The sequence below is a fragment of the Pinus tabuliformis genome, chromosome 8 (genome assembly GCF_031772625.1).
Source record: "Pinus tabuliformis cultivar Carrire ecotype Pingquan chromosome 8, CPIR1, whole genome shotgun sequence".
Classification (NCBI taxonomy): domain Eukaryota; kingdom Viridiplantae; phylum Streptophyta; class Pinopsida; order Pinales; family Pinaceae; genus Pinus; species Pinus tabuliformis.
In genome coordinates, this window is record NC_142294.1 from 313212486 (window position 1) to 313227789 (window position 15304).

The 15304-nt window shown below is 38.3% G+C and overlaps 1 protein-coding gene across 1 annotated transcript in view; it reads right to left on the reverse strand.

The window, feature by feature from the left end:
* Positions 1-228: 228 nt before the first annotated feature.
* The window catches only part of LOC149235397 (organelle RRM domain-containing protein 2, mitochondrial-like), a 243370-nt gene continuing 228294 nt past the window's right edge, over positions 229-15304 (reverse strand). Inside the window, exon 5 of the mRNA XM_089461379.1 lies at positions 229-422. The gene's annotated coding sequence lies outside the window, so the exon portion shown is untranslated. The remainder of the gene's footprint in view (positions 423-15304) is intronic.

Genomic DNA, 15304 nt, shown 5'->3' on the forward strand with positions numbered 1-15304 from the left:
AAGGTAACTTTAATTCAATATGAGAAAAAAGGTTTGTTTCAGACAATTTCTTCAGAGATTAAATATTACTTTCTTGTTATCCTTTACAAAGGATACATGTTTATATATAAAATGTGTGCTCAACAGTTTGAGACTTCTATGCCTACAGGGCTTTTAATAAATCCTTATTATAATTTGAAAATTAAACAGTAAAAGCGTTATCTCAACGATTTGCTATTTGGAAAGCAAATAGGAGAAACATGATGTATTCGGACTTCTGCTGCTACATGTTTGACCTGTGCCTTTGATCGCACCACTGTGTGATTCTTTCAGTGAATTGGCTCGAGCGAATAGGTAGAGATCCATGAGGGGATCAATCCTCAACTGCTCGTGTGCTTCTTTGCTTCGTTGGCACACCAGAACCCCGCAAACCATGGAGGTAGCTACAGATTTGTAAAATAGTTGCAGAATCATGTTAATTATGTAGCTAATGCAATATTTAACATAATAATAAGGCACATTAATAAATATGAAAAATAAGACATATGAGAGTCTTTACCTTATCAAAATTTGTGGTTTTACTACTTTTATTGAGTTGATAACAATGATGAAAAGAGGAAAATGGAGGCAAAAGGGTGTCAAAACAAAACAGTTATGGAACTCTACAAGAGTAGCAGTGAGACTCCACCATATTCAGATTGATGAGTAGATTGTTGATACACTTACCAAAGCAGTGTCGAAGAAGAAATTTCTAGTCTTTAGAGATATTCTTGGATTAAGGGATGTACCTCTTCCGGATTCAAGACCCGGCTGATCAAGAACACTGAGATGTGTGTTCTTCCCCTCTGGTTGAGTGTTATGAATATAATTCATATAAAAATAATAAATGTAAATACAAATATAATAATAATAAATAATAATTAATTAACTAATAGTAGTTACTAATGAAAAGGCATGTCTTAGAGACATGATCATTCATGAAAGGGCACCTGCCTAGTTATATAATCGGTCCCTCATTGTAATCATTTTACACATATTTTTGTACATTCAACAATTCTTATATACAATTATTATTTTCCCTATGATGGATACTTACATATTTCAGTTCTTCTGAATTATTCCGCTGCGTGTACGAACTTTGTTCGTTATATTGGTATCAGAGCCACATTGGGATATCCCAGCCTTTGGCCATCTTATTTTATCAACCTTGTTGTCGTCACAAATTGAAGTGTCACTACACAAGTTTGGATTTTCCTTGTTTCACCATCAGGCCCTTGGCCAATTAAAAAAAAAATTCAAGCAAAAAAGAAAAGAAAAGAAGATAATAAATCAGAAAAGGAATCTCTCTCTCTCTCTCTCTCTCTCTCTCTCTCTCTATATATATATATATATATATATATATATATAGATAAACACACATAGTGTCGGTCCTCGTTACTCGACGGCCCACACATCGTCCACTGCCGACAGCCCACACGAATTCGACCATTGCAGCGATAACCGACTGGCCACCATAACAACTGCCACTGTACAACTGTCATTCACTGCCATTCCTAACCCAAGCCGCCAGCAGACCGTCGCATATCCACCCAACTATGTGTTGTCGTTAGTCATCATTTACTTATTTATCAGTCGCCATCAACATTGCTGACAACGTTTACCTTGTGTCACCTACATTTGAGACACCGCATTGAGCTGTCGTCACTTTTTTACGCTGCCAGTGTCTGTTTGCACCATTCCTCTGTCTGATTTCATTGTTCACCCCATAATCACAATCGCCTTCTCGACATCCGCTACCATTGTATCCAATTGACCGTTATTTGTCACCATTGTAGAATTATTTACATTTAGTTTTACCAACTCTTTCAATGTCATCGTTGTTCACTCTTGACGCACTTTGTGTGTCATCGCGATAAGATAGATCGAGGCCCACACATTGTAACTTATACCATATGGTAAATTGGTGTGTCATATGACCATACCCTTTGAAAAGTAAAAAGGGCACTCTATAATAATTATGTTTATATATATATAGGGTTGACTATTGAAAATTATAAAGGGAATATCGTGATTGTTAAAGGAACATATAGCATTCCAAGGGTATTTAAGTTTTCAAGAAGGTTTATAGAAAAAAATTGTTAAAGGGATTATTTAGTGAAAGTTTTACTTGATATTAATAAAGGAAAAAAAAATGGACTTAATTTTATAAAATGTTATATTATATATAAAATAAAAAATAAAAATTTAAAAATTGGGTCAATTGAAAAATAATCCTAAAATCCAACTCAACAATGTTGATCAAGTTATCAAGTTATAAGGGGAATTTAAACTACAAATAAGTCATGTCAATAAGTCAACATTTTGGACTAAATGTCCATTTTGTCTAAATGAAATTGAATATATATATATAGATATATATATATATATATATATATATATATATATATATATATATATATATATATATATATATATAATTGCAAATTAAGTTGTCCAACCTGTGGAATATTATTTAGTACCAAAGAGCATCAAGGTAATCCACATACACAAATTAAAAGATTAAAAGAAGAGCTCATGGAACTTCAACAAAAAAATGAGGCATTGGAAAAGAAATATAAGGATCTCGAAGATCAGTTTTATGAAGAATCAACAAAAATTAATGAAGAAACTTGGTGTCTAAGGGACCATAATAAAATATTACTTGAGAAGGCCAAGAAGTCCAAAGATACCAGAAAAAATTAGAGGAAGAAAATGAATGTCTAGAAGAAATTCAACAAGAATCTATCAGAAAAGGAAGAAGAAAAATTGTGCTTAAAAACCCTTAATCAAAGGTTATTAGAACAAATCAAAAATTTAAAAGATGAGAAAGATAATAAGAATAAAGTCAACAATCCAGAAAGCGAAGAGATTTTACGTCTAAGGAATCATAACGAAGCCCTACTTACACAAATAAAGAAGCTTAAAAGTGACAAGAAGTCACTAAATGACAAGTTAGAACAACTTCAAGAAGAAATATTGAAGTCTCTAGTTGTTTCAGTCCAAGTTGAAGATAAAGGAATAAATATTGCCCCAGTCAATATCACAACTCAAGAAAAGGAAAAACCTATAGAAGTTAAAAAAAATTCAGATTCAAACAATGGAAATTCCAAATGATGATTCAGTAACCAACTCAACAACGACAGTACCTGAAGTAAATCAGGAAATTGCCACACACATGACAAGGGAAAGTCAAACTGCAGGAATTCTTTATCAACATCTGAATCACTAGAGCAGAAAACTAAGTCATCGTACATATTTGAACCATGCATAATGGAAAACGGATTTATGTTCCGAGGAACGTTGAAGTTTGCAGAGTCCAGTGTTATGATAACAATTCGCTTCAAATTTCTAGTCACTAGAAATTTTCATAGAAGATTAATCTTAAATGGTCAGATCCATTCTTAGTCCAACAATTTTGTTTATCACTTAGAGGATCATATCATCTTGTATCAACGAAGATGAAAGTTTTGAGACGAGAAGATATATGAAACTAGAAAAGAGATTCGACCTCTTCATTAGTAAGCTTTGAGGACAAATCTTTTTAAGGCAAGGGGCAATGTTATGAATATAATTCATATAAAAATAATAAATGTAAATATAAATATAATAATAATAATAATAATTAATAATTAATTAACTAATAGTTAGTTAGTAATGAAAATGCATGTCTTAGAGACATGACCATTCATGAAAGGGAACCTACCTAGGTATATAAGCAGTCCCTCATTGTAATCATTTCACACATATTTTTGTACATTCAACCATTCTTATATAAAATTACTATATTCCCTATGATGGATACTTCCATATTTCAATTCTTCTAAATTATTTTGTTGTGTATACGAACTTTGTTCATTACATTGAGCTCCCAGGGATGAGGAATTGAACTAGTGAGCTCTTGGGGATGAGGGGCCTCCAATCAATAGTATGCCTCAATTTCCCACCCATCTGGCCAATGGGTGCTGACTACTTGACAACAGATGGTGATCCTTACCAGTCATGGTAAGTTGTATCTCGCTCAAGTTTGAAGATGCTAGTGTTCTAGAACAGCATGGATTCTTAGCCTTTGAGCTGAGCTATTGTGGATTCCTAGCCTTTGAGTTAAGCTATTGTGGATTCTTAGCCTTTGAGCTGAGCTATTGTGGATTCTTAGCCTATGTGTTGAACTATTATGGTTTCTTAGTCTTATTGACTGAGTTGTATTCAGTCTGGGTGGTAGCACAAGTCTCCTCGTTGGTATCTTTTCCAAGTTATAGCATGTGACTCACAGATGTCGGGTGGAAGCATTTCGCTCCCCGATGATTATTTGGATCAGGTTGAAGCTTGAGACTCCCTAGTGATGGTTTTTTAGCCTTTATTTGGGTGAGCTTAGATTCAGGGTGGTAGCAGTAGCTACCCTGCCACGAGTATTCTTCTTTAGATTCAAGAATGTTTAGCATGAGTCATGATGATTTGATAGGTACAGCAGTTTTGGCTTTATTGATGGAAATTCCTCCCTAGTTGAGAGGGAGTGTTGAATTTTTGAGTAATTAGGGAGAAATTTCCGTAGAAATTACTTTATCTAGCTAACCCCTTTCACCCTTGAAGCGAATTATTTCTCAAGATAAAATTACATGTGCAAAATAAAATCACTTAAGTTTTCTAATTCGAATGGATCACTCTAGGAGCTACTAAAACACTTAATTTGAGGATGGGACTTTTCCTCAAATATTTCTATATATTGAAGAGAAACCTTCATTTGCAACACATCGAGCTCTCTCTCTCTCTTTCTCTCTCTCTGATGATCTAGCTCTCGCATTGGTGATCAAGCCCTCACATCAATCATTTATCTCTCTTATTATCAGTAGCAGATCTATTGCAAATTTGCAAATCTCTTATTATTAGTAGCATATCTATTGCAAATTTACAAATCTCTTATTATCAGTAGCAAATCTATTGTAGATTTTCATATCTCTTATCATCATTGGTAGATCTCTTATTATCAATAGCAGATCTCTTATTATCAGTAGCATATCTATTGTAGATTTTCATATCTCTTATTATCAGTAGCAGATCTCTTATTATTAGTAGCAAATCTATTGTAGATTTGCAGATCTCTTATCATCATTGGTAGATCTCTTATTATCAATAGCAGATCTCATATTATTAGTAGCATATCTATTGCAGATTTGCATATCTCTTACCATCATTGGAAAATACCTTATTATCAGTGGCGAATCTCTTATTATCAATAGTAGATCTATTGCAGATTTGCAAATCTCGTATCATCATAGGCAGATCTATTGTTTGGGAGATATGTAATCTGGCAGATCTTTCGTTTGGAAAATCTATTGACATATCTCAGAACTCTCGTTCAGCGCTCGCACCAGTGGTTTATGCTCTTGTTATTCGTTGTTGTCAATTCTCTCACTCCAGAGAAGTATTATTGTAGTTGATATTGCTCTCACACTAGAAGTGTTTAGCTATTGTATTGATCTCGCTCTAGAGATATTCTATTCTTGATATTGCTTTTGCACCAGACTTTGATTGCTAGTATATTTCCCTCACTTCAGTAGCATTCGGATCTTGCATTTGGAGAATATTTATCTCACTATTTAGCTCTCGTACTTGTGCACTTTGTTCACGCACTTGTGTCTATTGCTCTTGTTTTGGAAGCCTTTGGAGGCTTGTGGTGGTATTTTGAAGCTATCATAGTAAAAAGGTTGTTACTATTGTTAATTGTAAAAGGGGTTTTGTACTCTAATTATGTATCTCTGCTAAACATATAAAAACAATCTAATATAAGAGAATTTTAAGGGTTTCCCCCATAATGGGATTTTTCCCTGGTCTTGGACCAAATCCTGTGTCTTGTTGTTCATTGACTGTCTTCTATGGTTTATGATCTCATAAATTAAATTTTAAATCTACAAAATTTAACACTTAAAGGGGTAATCATTGCTTACAACAGACATAGCATGCTCTCATTTCTTGAAGCCCCAAGCAGTAATACAATGAAAAACCAAGAAAGGGCAAAAGGAAAATAGAGTGGTCGAAAAACAAAGGTCGAGGTAACTCATGTGTCCATGATTGCTCCCTCCTACATCTATACACCCAAATATGTGGACATCCCTCATCACTGTCATCCTTGAGCCCATGGCATTTGGCCTTGAGACCTTTGTGTCCCCATTCCTTCATCATCATTCACATGACACCTATCAATTGAAGGATGTACCAGGGACCTATCTTTTCCCTTAGGTGTTGGTAACACCTAATAGGGTTGTTTATTAGCCACTCCTACCTATGGAGGTACCATTGTTACAAGCTTGAAGCCCCAGATTTGGAAGGGAAGCCCACTATGAAGTCTCAATATGCCCTTGATAAACAAGCTTGGTTCACTTAGATGCACTAATGAATTATTGTACCTTGTGGTGAGGAGGCCCATTGGATCTTATATGTAAGTGGCAAGTGCTTTCATCGCGGGTTGGGAAACTTAATTGGGGCCCAAGTCCACCAGAGGACCATATTGACACCCCAAGGGATGTGTTGAGAACCATGGGACTCCCATCATGTGCAAAGCATCATTTCGTATCATGGACGCTCTCAACACTTTCAACCATTTGTTTATTTCCCCACATTATTCGTGAGATGATGCACTTGGACCAATCTGCCTAGTCGATGTACCATATGGAGTGGAAATTGATTTGAGGCCTAGAGGATATTTGTCTCACCCTAGAGACATGGGAGGGAAAGCACCATCATCAAATCCCTTATTTGGAGCATTATACAAGCCATTCTATCATCAAGAGACCCATGAGGTCAGTATTTGAGCCCCAAACCCACTTTGGGGCCCCACATGATGACTTGAATGGAGAATTAGGGGTCATCCCCTAATTTGTGATTTATGGAGCCCTCTCTCACATCTTGGCACCTAGAGGACTCAACATTGTCCCTACATCAACATGACATCATCAATCTAGCTAGCATTTGGATGACCAATTCATAATTTCCACAAGCTACTTGGTCAGCTTGTGACCAGGACATGTATTTTACCCATTATTTGAATGTTTTGGGGAGTAATAGGCTAAATTTGACTTAGGAGGACTCATGTAAATAGAACACAAGTTCATTTGGGAGAGATCATCACACTTGGAATTTTCAACCTCTTTAGCTAATTTGCACTTTTTCTTTGGCGATCTTTGGAGTATCTTGGATGCACTTTGATATTTGAGTTAATTTTTTATCTTGCCTTGGAGCTACGTATTGAATATGGATGGATATATTACATGACTATCTTGTAAGTTCTCTTGTTGATGAAAATATTTCTTTGAAAGTGTCTAATGTATGCAATTGTTGCAATTAAAGTAAATGCTCTTATTCCCTAATTTTGTTGAAGAAGTTTTTGAAAGCTATTTGGTTGGCTCTTGCATGTGTTACTCATTATATATCATGCAATGAATGTTCCTAGTGATGAAATGTTATTTTTCTTTATGAAACTCCATATTCTATAGTAGGTAATGATTGAAGGTTGTAGCTAGAGCATCAACTTTGAACCTCCTTTATGACAAAGTTGGCCAATCTAAAGCATATAGGACTCCATTAGCCCAAGGAAGAAGGAACTAGCCCAAGCCATTTGGTGATTACACTCTCTTTCTTCCATAATTTCTCCTCCTAAATTTTGGTCCCCTCTTCTTGGATGACTAGGCTAGGGCATAGAGCGAAACTCATTAGAGAGGGAGTTGGTGGATTTCGAGAGCATAGTCCTCAAGCTTAGGGTATTTTTTACAAGACCTCAAAGTTTGGTGGTCATTTCTTGAGTTTTCATCCATAAAAATATTTGCCCTAGGTGTTCCCTAGAAGGGAAACCCTAGCTTTCACTCCTTTGGTTTGGGGACTTCTTTGAGGATTGTATGAGCTCTATATTCATTGGAATAAATATTAATAAGCCCTTTCTCCTCTTTTCCTTAACCTTGGAAACACTCATTCACACAATTATTCATAAAACCCTAGGTCTTTCGCAAGGTTTCTCTAAGTCTCTTGAAGAGAGCGAAAGCCCTTTTAAAGTGTTGAAACATCACATAGAGCTTCCTTTGAGAGACATTTCCCTATCACCTAGCACCATAAACCCTAGAATATATATCGGGACTCCTCCCACCAGTGAAATTTTGTCGAGTCTAATTGCAACAACTAGATATGTATTCTTCTAACTGTAATAAATTACGTAGCTTATTTGCTATGGCAAATAATGAATAAGTCACACTGCAATTTTTCACCATAAAAACATTGCAGAAAATAAAATGCTAAAAACTGAGAAATGCTAACACACAGATAAAAATGACAATTATTTTTGGACATTTATCCTTGGAAAAACCCAGTGTGGGAAAACCAATGCAGCAACTTAAGGTTTTTATTATTATGCAACAGTGAGAAATTCTTAGTACAACTAGATGCCCAAAATTGGAAATCCTCTACAAGATAAACTGGCCACAAAATTAGTGAGATGAATTTTGTCTCACCCAACACTGATCCCAACTCCTAAATTGGCTCAAAATCGGTTGCTCAAACCCTTGCATCAGTATTTGTGCCAATTTTCTGCATACCCTCTCATGCTCTACATGGACGCTGCAACTGATCAAGTTGTCTTCCCAACTCAACCCCTGAGAATGACTCGTTGGTCCCTTTTGTAAATTCCCCTGACCTCCAACAACTAAATTGACCCTCTGTCTGGTCAAATCAAACTCTGACTCTGAAGCTTCTGCACAACCCCACTAAGGAAACTCGGCCCTCCTGTAGCTGACTCTCCGGAACTAGAAGTGTTCCTCCGGACTCACTGTCTCTACCCCTCTATCTTTGTATCCCCTCTCCGGCTTGGACTCTTCTGGCAAAATATTGCTCTCTGGAAAATCAAATTGCCAAGGAAACTCGCTCTCCAAGTGTATGTCTCCATCTACCCATCAACCTCCTCTTATAATCTCCAGTTGAGTCTTCAAGGGCCAAGATTACAACTTAATTAATGGCTAAGATTATCTCCACGTCGATATGTGTGAGTTTCTAGAGAATTCTCACCTTTCTCAATTAATTACTACTAATTAACCATTTTTCCTAAGTTAGACTTAAGAAAAATTTAAATGATGGTCAATTAATTTAATTGAGTTATCTCTAGGTGGAATTTCCAGAAACAATTTCTGGCTTTTGGAGAACTCTTGTGTTTTAGCCTCTCCACAAAGTTTGAGACTAGAACATTATCTGATGCTACAAAAACTAACACTCCCTCTTAGCGAGGAAGGTGTTCTCTAGTGCTGCACTTCTGCTACAACACCTTGTCTTAGCATCATCCTCCCATACACGATGTTGATGTCTGACAACTGTAGTTGCTTGCCACTATCCCCCAAAAACTGCAATAACTCTAATTCATCTACCACTGACTATAGTTGAACCATGTTTCATCTATGTTGTTGTTGACACTGCATTGTACAACTTACTCTGATGTAACTCTGCATCTGCACTGCAGCTCAACTAACACTCCCTCTCATTGTTACTATTGTTGTTTCTACTGCAACTGAGAAGCATCCAAAATATTAAATCAACTGTGATCACATGCTACAACTATCTCCTGAGTCTTTGACTGCGACTAGCCTATGCACTATCTATTGGGAAATATGTTTTGTTGTTGGCTCTACACTATGCCTCATGCATTGTTATCAACACTTCTCTGCGCTCCCCAACATCTGACTACAACTAACCTGCAACTATCACTCTGGAACTAGTTGCACCAACTGACACCGATCCTCCTATTACTGAATATTGTGGCCCTGTTACCCACCACCTACGGGTAGTATGCATAGGAGAAACCTTTTCTCCTAGATGGTCCTCAACAGTGATGAACCCCAAAAATGGGTAACTATATGGGCTCATTCTACCTATTATTTTCATTTAATCCACCATTCTCAATAGTTTTGTGCATGCTTTTGAATATATTTATGTCAATAGAGTGAATGGAGATGGTCACTTTGCCATGAAGTCTAATGAGTGTTTATTGCAGATTTTTTTGGACAATTTTGGACAAGGACCAAGAATTTATGAGCAAAATGATAGCCAAACTCGAGGAAACAGGGATGAGGACTTATAGGAGGGGTGTCTCCTTCATTAATGACCCCTTCCTTGAATTCTTCATCAACAACTCGAAGTACAAAGGCCCACATTGATGATTCCAAGGGGCAGCCGAGCAAGTCAAGTAGGGTTGTTGTTATCTTCAGTTCTAGGCAGTCGAGTTCCTTAAGTTTAGGAGGACTATTGGGAGTCCCCACTTGTATAAATAAGAAGGCTTCAAGCCTCAGTAGGTTAGCCATTTCATAGTAGATTTTCGCACTTTTGTGCAGCATTGTACTCAGCTCATTTTCGAGCTCTTTTTGAAGACAGTTTTGTGATGTAACTGCTATTTTTTGATAAATGAAGATGAACCAAGTTTTGAACCAGCACTGATCTTCTCTAGAGGGCTGAAGCTCTTGGGTTAGGGCCCAACCCAAGTTGCCCAGTACCTCCTTTGTGTATTTATATGCTTCTGCTTTCATTCATGAAATAATTTATGTTGTTTAGGTTCATTCTACTTCATTAGATTAGGTTGCTTTTGATGGTTAGAATAGTTGATTTTGCTTCAAGTTGTTTGAGTAAGTTGCTGCAGTGACAGAAAAATCCAAAAAGGCTACCAGTAGGTCTTGATCTCCTCTCTCCCTCCTTGGGACCATGATTTGAGATCAAGGCACTACTGCTGCCACCAAAAACACTATTTTTTCTTTTCCAATGCAATTGCTAGTGTGATATTTCGAGTTGGAGAAGCTGATATTAGTTTGGATTCACATGCTTAGATCATTTCATGTCCATTTACCTTGGTTTTCTCGCATAATCTTCTGTTCATAACGTTCTGTTCAGCATTTCTCTGGTTTTAGGTTAGAATTAAGTTTAAAATAGACAAAAATTTGTTTTTCGGTTCTTGCTTTGGTCAGTTTTGAGAAGTAAGTGTGCAGCTCTCTTAAAAAACATTCCAGCTTATCATTCCTCCATAACACGGCCTGTACTAGTTCATCTCCCAAGATTTCCCCACTCATTTGCCACACTTCACCAATCTGCCCTAATTTTTGCATTTCCGCACAAAGTTGCTTTCTTGCCCTTTGAACAAATCCAACCGTCTCCTTCGTTTCTAATCTTCATTGACAAAGTTCTAGACCCCTCAACACCTTCATCCAGCCTTAATTTCCCTTCTCTCATTATTTTTCCACCTTCAAACCTCCAAAAACCACTTTCGGCCTCCTCCTGTAGATCCCCTCCAGCCTCCTGTAAAATTTCCTGTGAGTCATTTTTCGGAGTCTGATCGCAATGGAAGTCTTCAGAAAGGGTAGTAGGGGCTTCTTAGGACCCCTCCACACCTTCCTCACCTTCTTCAAAAGCCAAATCCATCCCCCTTTGCCACCAAACCTCTGCGCAGCCACAACTAGTTAAAACACAAGCATAATCACTCCACATAAAAATGCTCAAAAGTACAAAAAGATGATTTATTCTCATTTCTCTTTAGAAGTAGCTTGAATAATCGCAATTTACCTTTTCAGTATTCAATGGCACTCATTTCATTAGTTTTGATCTCGTTTCCTGATACAGTAGGGTTAGTGGGTAGACTAGGGTTTGCTAGGGTTTGTGTTTCATTTCAGTTTTCATTCTCTTTCTGCAAGTAGAATAGCCTCTTTCGAGTTAGCTTTCTTTCATTACAGTTAAAAGCTTCTTTTGAGAATTCATAGAAGTTGGCTTAAGCTCCTGGCGAACTTGCGTCCGCTGATCAAGTGATAGCCTGCAGTAAGAGCTAGTACTTGTGCATATAGCACCATCGCTTCCAAGTTTGTTACGAACTACCGGGTTGATAAAAGTAAAGTAGGGAGCCCCAAGAGTTGCAGCATTATTGTTGCAATACTAGATCTCACCATCTTTTTGGCGCCGTTGCCGGGGACGCGTCAGAGTATTTTGTGATTACTCTTTTTCTTCTATTTTCTACTGCAACATTCTGCGAAGTAGTTTATTTCAACAAGAGTAGAGTAGTTGTTTCATTTCAATTCTGCAAAAGTAGATTAGACATTTCCTGCTTTCATTTCAATTCTGAAATTTCATTTCAGCAAGCATAGATTAGACATTTCTTGTTTTTATTTCAAATTCTACAATTTCCATTTCAACAAGCATAAATTAGTCATTTCCGGCTTTCATTTCAATTCTGCAATTTACATTCCAGCAAAGTAGATTAGTCATTTCCTTGCCTTCATTTCAATTCTGCAATTTCATTTCAGCAAGATCATTTCAGCTAGTTGCAATTTGTTGTTCAATCAATTTCAGTTTTGCAGGTACAAGCAAAAAAAACAAAAAAAACACCCAAAAAGAGATTTCCTTTCATGCCTCGTAGAAACAGAGACAATTCAAGAAAATTCCTAACCAACACCCCCACCACATCACTAAGTCACCCTTCTCTCTTCTTTGGTGGCAGTGATCTAGAAGAACCTATAGGTGAACCTCTAGAGATATACGAAGATCCTATAACAGAAGAAGAGCAAGAAACCATTCCTCCTGAGACCATGGCTGAAAACAGAAATGTTAGAGGAAATGGGGAAAGAATAGAAGGTACCTTTCTTATCCGAGAGACCAATGGGGACACAAAAATGAAAAACATAAGTCCCTCAGCCTTACCTCACTTCCATGGATTGACTACCGAACACCCTGATACCTTCTTGTTTGAGTTTTTTGTTCTCTGTCGAACCTATGACTATGCAGAACACGAGCAGAAGTTGAAATGGTTTCCCTCTACCCTCAAGGATGTAGCATTACGTTGGTTCATGGGTTACCTGGAAACAATATCACAACTTGGGGCTCAAATGCAGCAAGCCTTCAACAACAAATATCGGGATTACTGTAGATTAAAGGATACCAAAGAAGAAATCTTCTGAATGACCATGGGAAGTGATGAATCTTTAGAAGACTATGAAGAGGGGTTTCAACTCAATTATAAAAGGGCCAGGTGCACACTTGACCCCAAATCTCTGAAGTTGGTTCTGTTCAGAGGAGTCCCTGAAGACCTTATAGATACCATCCATTTGCTGGCTGGGGGAGACATCTACCAACTGCCTTATGATGACATAAACACTGTGTTTAGAAACCATTCTAGGGCAACCAGAAAGAGAGGTAGGGGAAGTCAACCTTTAACTAGTACACCCTTATCCAGTTCATCTCTTAAGAACGAACTTGAGAATCAGCTAGAAGATTTCAAGAGCGAGATGAGGCAAACTCTTGCCATGCAAATGGATACCTTACGGATCCAAAGAAAGCAAGAGGAAGCCGAGAGGGCTTTGGCCATTTTTTGTCCCAGGTGCACTAGAAAGCATCCTAGGAACGAATGTCCATTGCACTCCATAGAAGTGTGTTTTGTTTGTGAAGAAGACCATCCTACGAATCAATGCCCTTCCTTACCCGAATTTAAAGCTGCATATCAAGGGGCTGAAGGAGCCATTGAACCACTCTATTTCATGAACCAAAGGAGGCCACATGGACCCAGACCTTACCAGCAGGGAATGCAAGGGACATCCCAGACTTATTACAACACCAATCAAGCCACTTCCATGCCTTCTTACGGTCCCCCTGCTCATCCTTCCTAGTCCACACCCCCTCCTTGGTTGTATCCATCTCAACATCATACTCAACCAGCTGCTCATTCGTTTCACTCTTATGCTCAGCCACAACCTCAATGGAATGCACCTCATCAGGGGTGGAGGCCCTAGTACAACTCTCATCCCGTTCTTTTGCCTCCACCACCTTCTCAACCACAACCATTACCTCCTGCTCCTCCCAGACAACTCAAAATACCTACTCAATCGAACCCGAACCCTAATAACAGACAAGCCCAACAGGTATATACTGGAGAAACAACATGCCCAACCTATGCTGTGGAGATTCAGGAGATTAACCTACGATCTGGGAAGGTTCTCCCAGATAGCCAACCTCCTCCTAAGGAGGATGAGGAAGAAAAACAAGAAAGTGAACCAAAAACCATTCCACCATTTCCTAAGACACTAACTGGAACCATACAACCAGCCCCAGAAGAAACTGAACTTCTGGGAGAATTGAAATAGTTATGTATAAAGATACCATTTCTCCAAGCCATAAAAGATGTACCAATCTACAACAAGTTGATCAAGGAGAAGTGCTTCAGGCACCCAGGCAGGTGCAAGAGAGATGCCCCAACTATCAATGTCATAGGACAACTGTCTGACCTGATGTTGGGGCAAGTGATCTGTCCGAAATATCTAGACCCTGAGAGTCCTGTAGTCGATGTCCACATCAATGGCACCATAATCCCCCATACCTTGATTGATCTAGGGGTTGCCATTAATGTGATGACTAGGGACACTATGCTCAAACTCAACCTTCAGGGTTCCTTGAGGAAGACCACAATAGTATTGCAGTTAGCAGACCGCTCCACCGTGACCCCTGAGGGGATTGTGGAAGATGTAATGGTCTCTATTGACTCCTAGGAGTACCCTGTTGACTTCCTGGTTCTCCAGCCAAAGGCAAAGCTCACTGGGTATCCTCTCATCCTAGGAAGACCTTGGTTGGCTACTGCAGATGCCTACATCAGTTGTCGAGCTGGGAGCATGACAATCAAGAATGGTCATATGTCCAAACAGCTATTCCTATATCTTCCTGCCCAACCTCTATTAGAACATGATTTACCTCTCTGGTTGGAGGAGGAAGATGAGGATGAAGTCTATTCTGCACCATTGTGCACAGTAGAAGCTACCACGGTGGGTCCACAAACCGAGGATGATCTCATTGAAGACTTGATTTAGAATCCACCCCCCAGTGTGTTGCCATTAGAAGAGTTGGTGGAAGAAACCCAAACCAATGCTTTAGTTAATCTCTGTGTGGCTGATCCGACCCTTCTCCGAGTTAAGAATGTGGAATTTGGCCCAGAAAGAACCTTGAAGATCAACTCATCCCTGTCTACCTCTCAGGAGAAAGAACTGTGTAGCTTATTGGAAAACCACTTGGATGTTTTTGCTTGGAGCTATAAGGAGATGAAGGGAGTCCACCCTTCAGTTTGTACTCATCACATTTACATTAAAGAAGATTGTAAACCAGTCAAGCAGCCTCAAATGAGGATGAATCCAGTGCTTAAGGACATTGTCAAAGAAGAACTGCAAAAGTTGCTGGATGCAGGATTCATCTACCCCATCTCTGACAGCGAATGGGTTTTTCCTTTGGTGCTAGTGCCAAAGAAAAACAG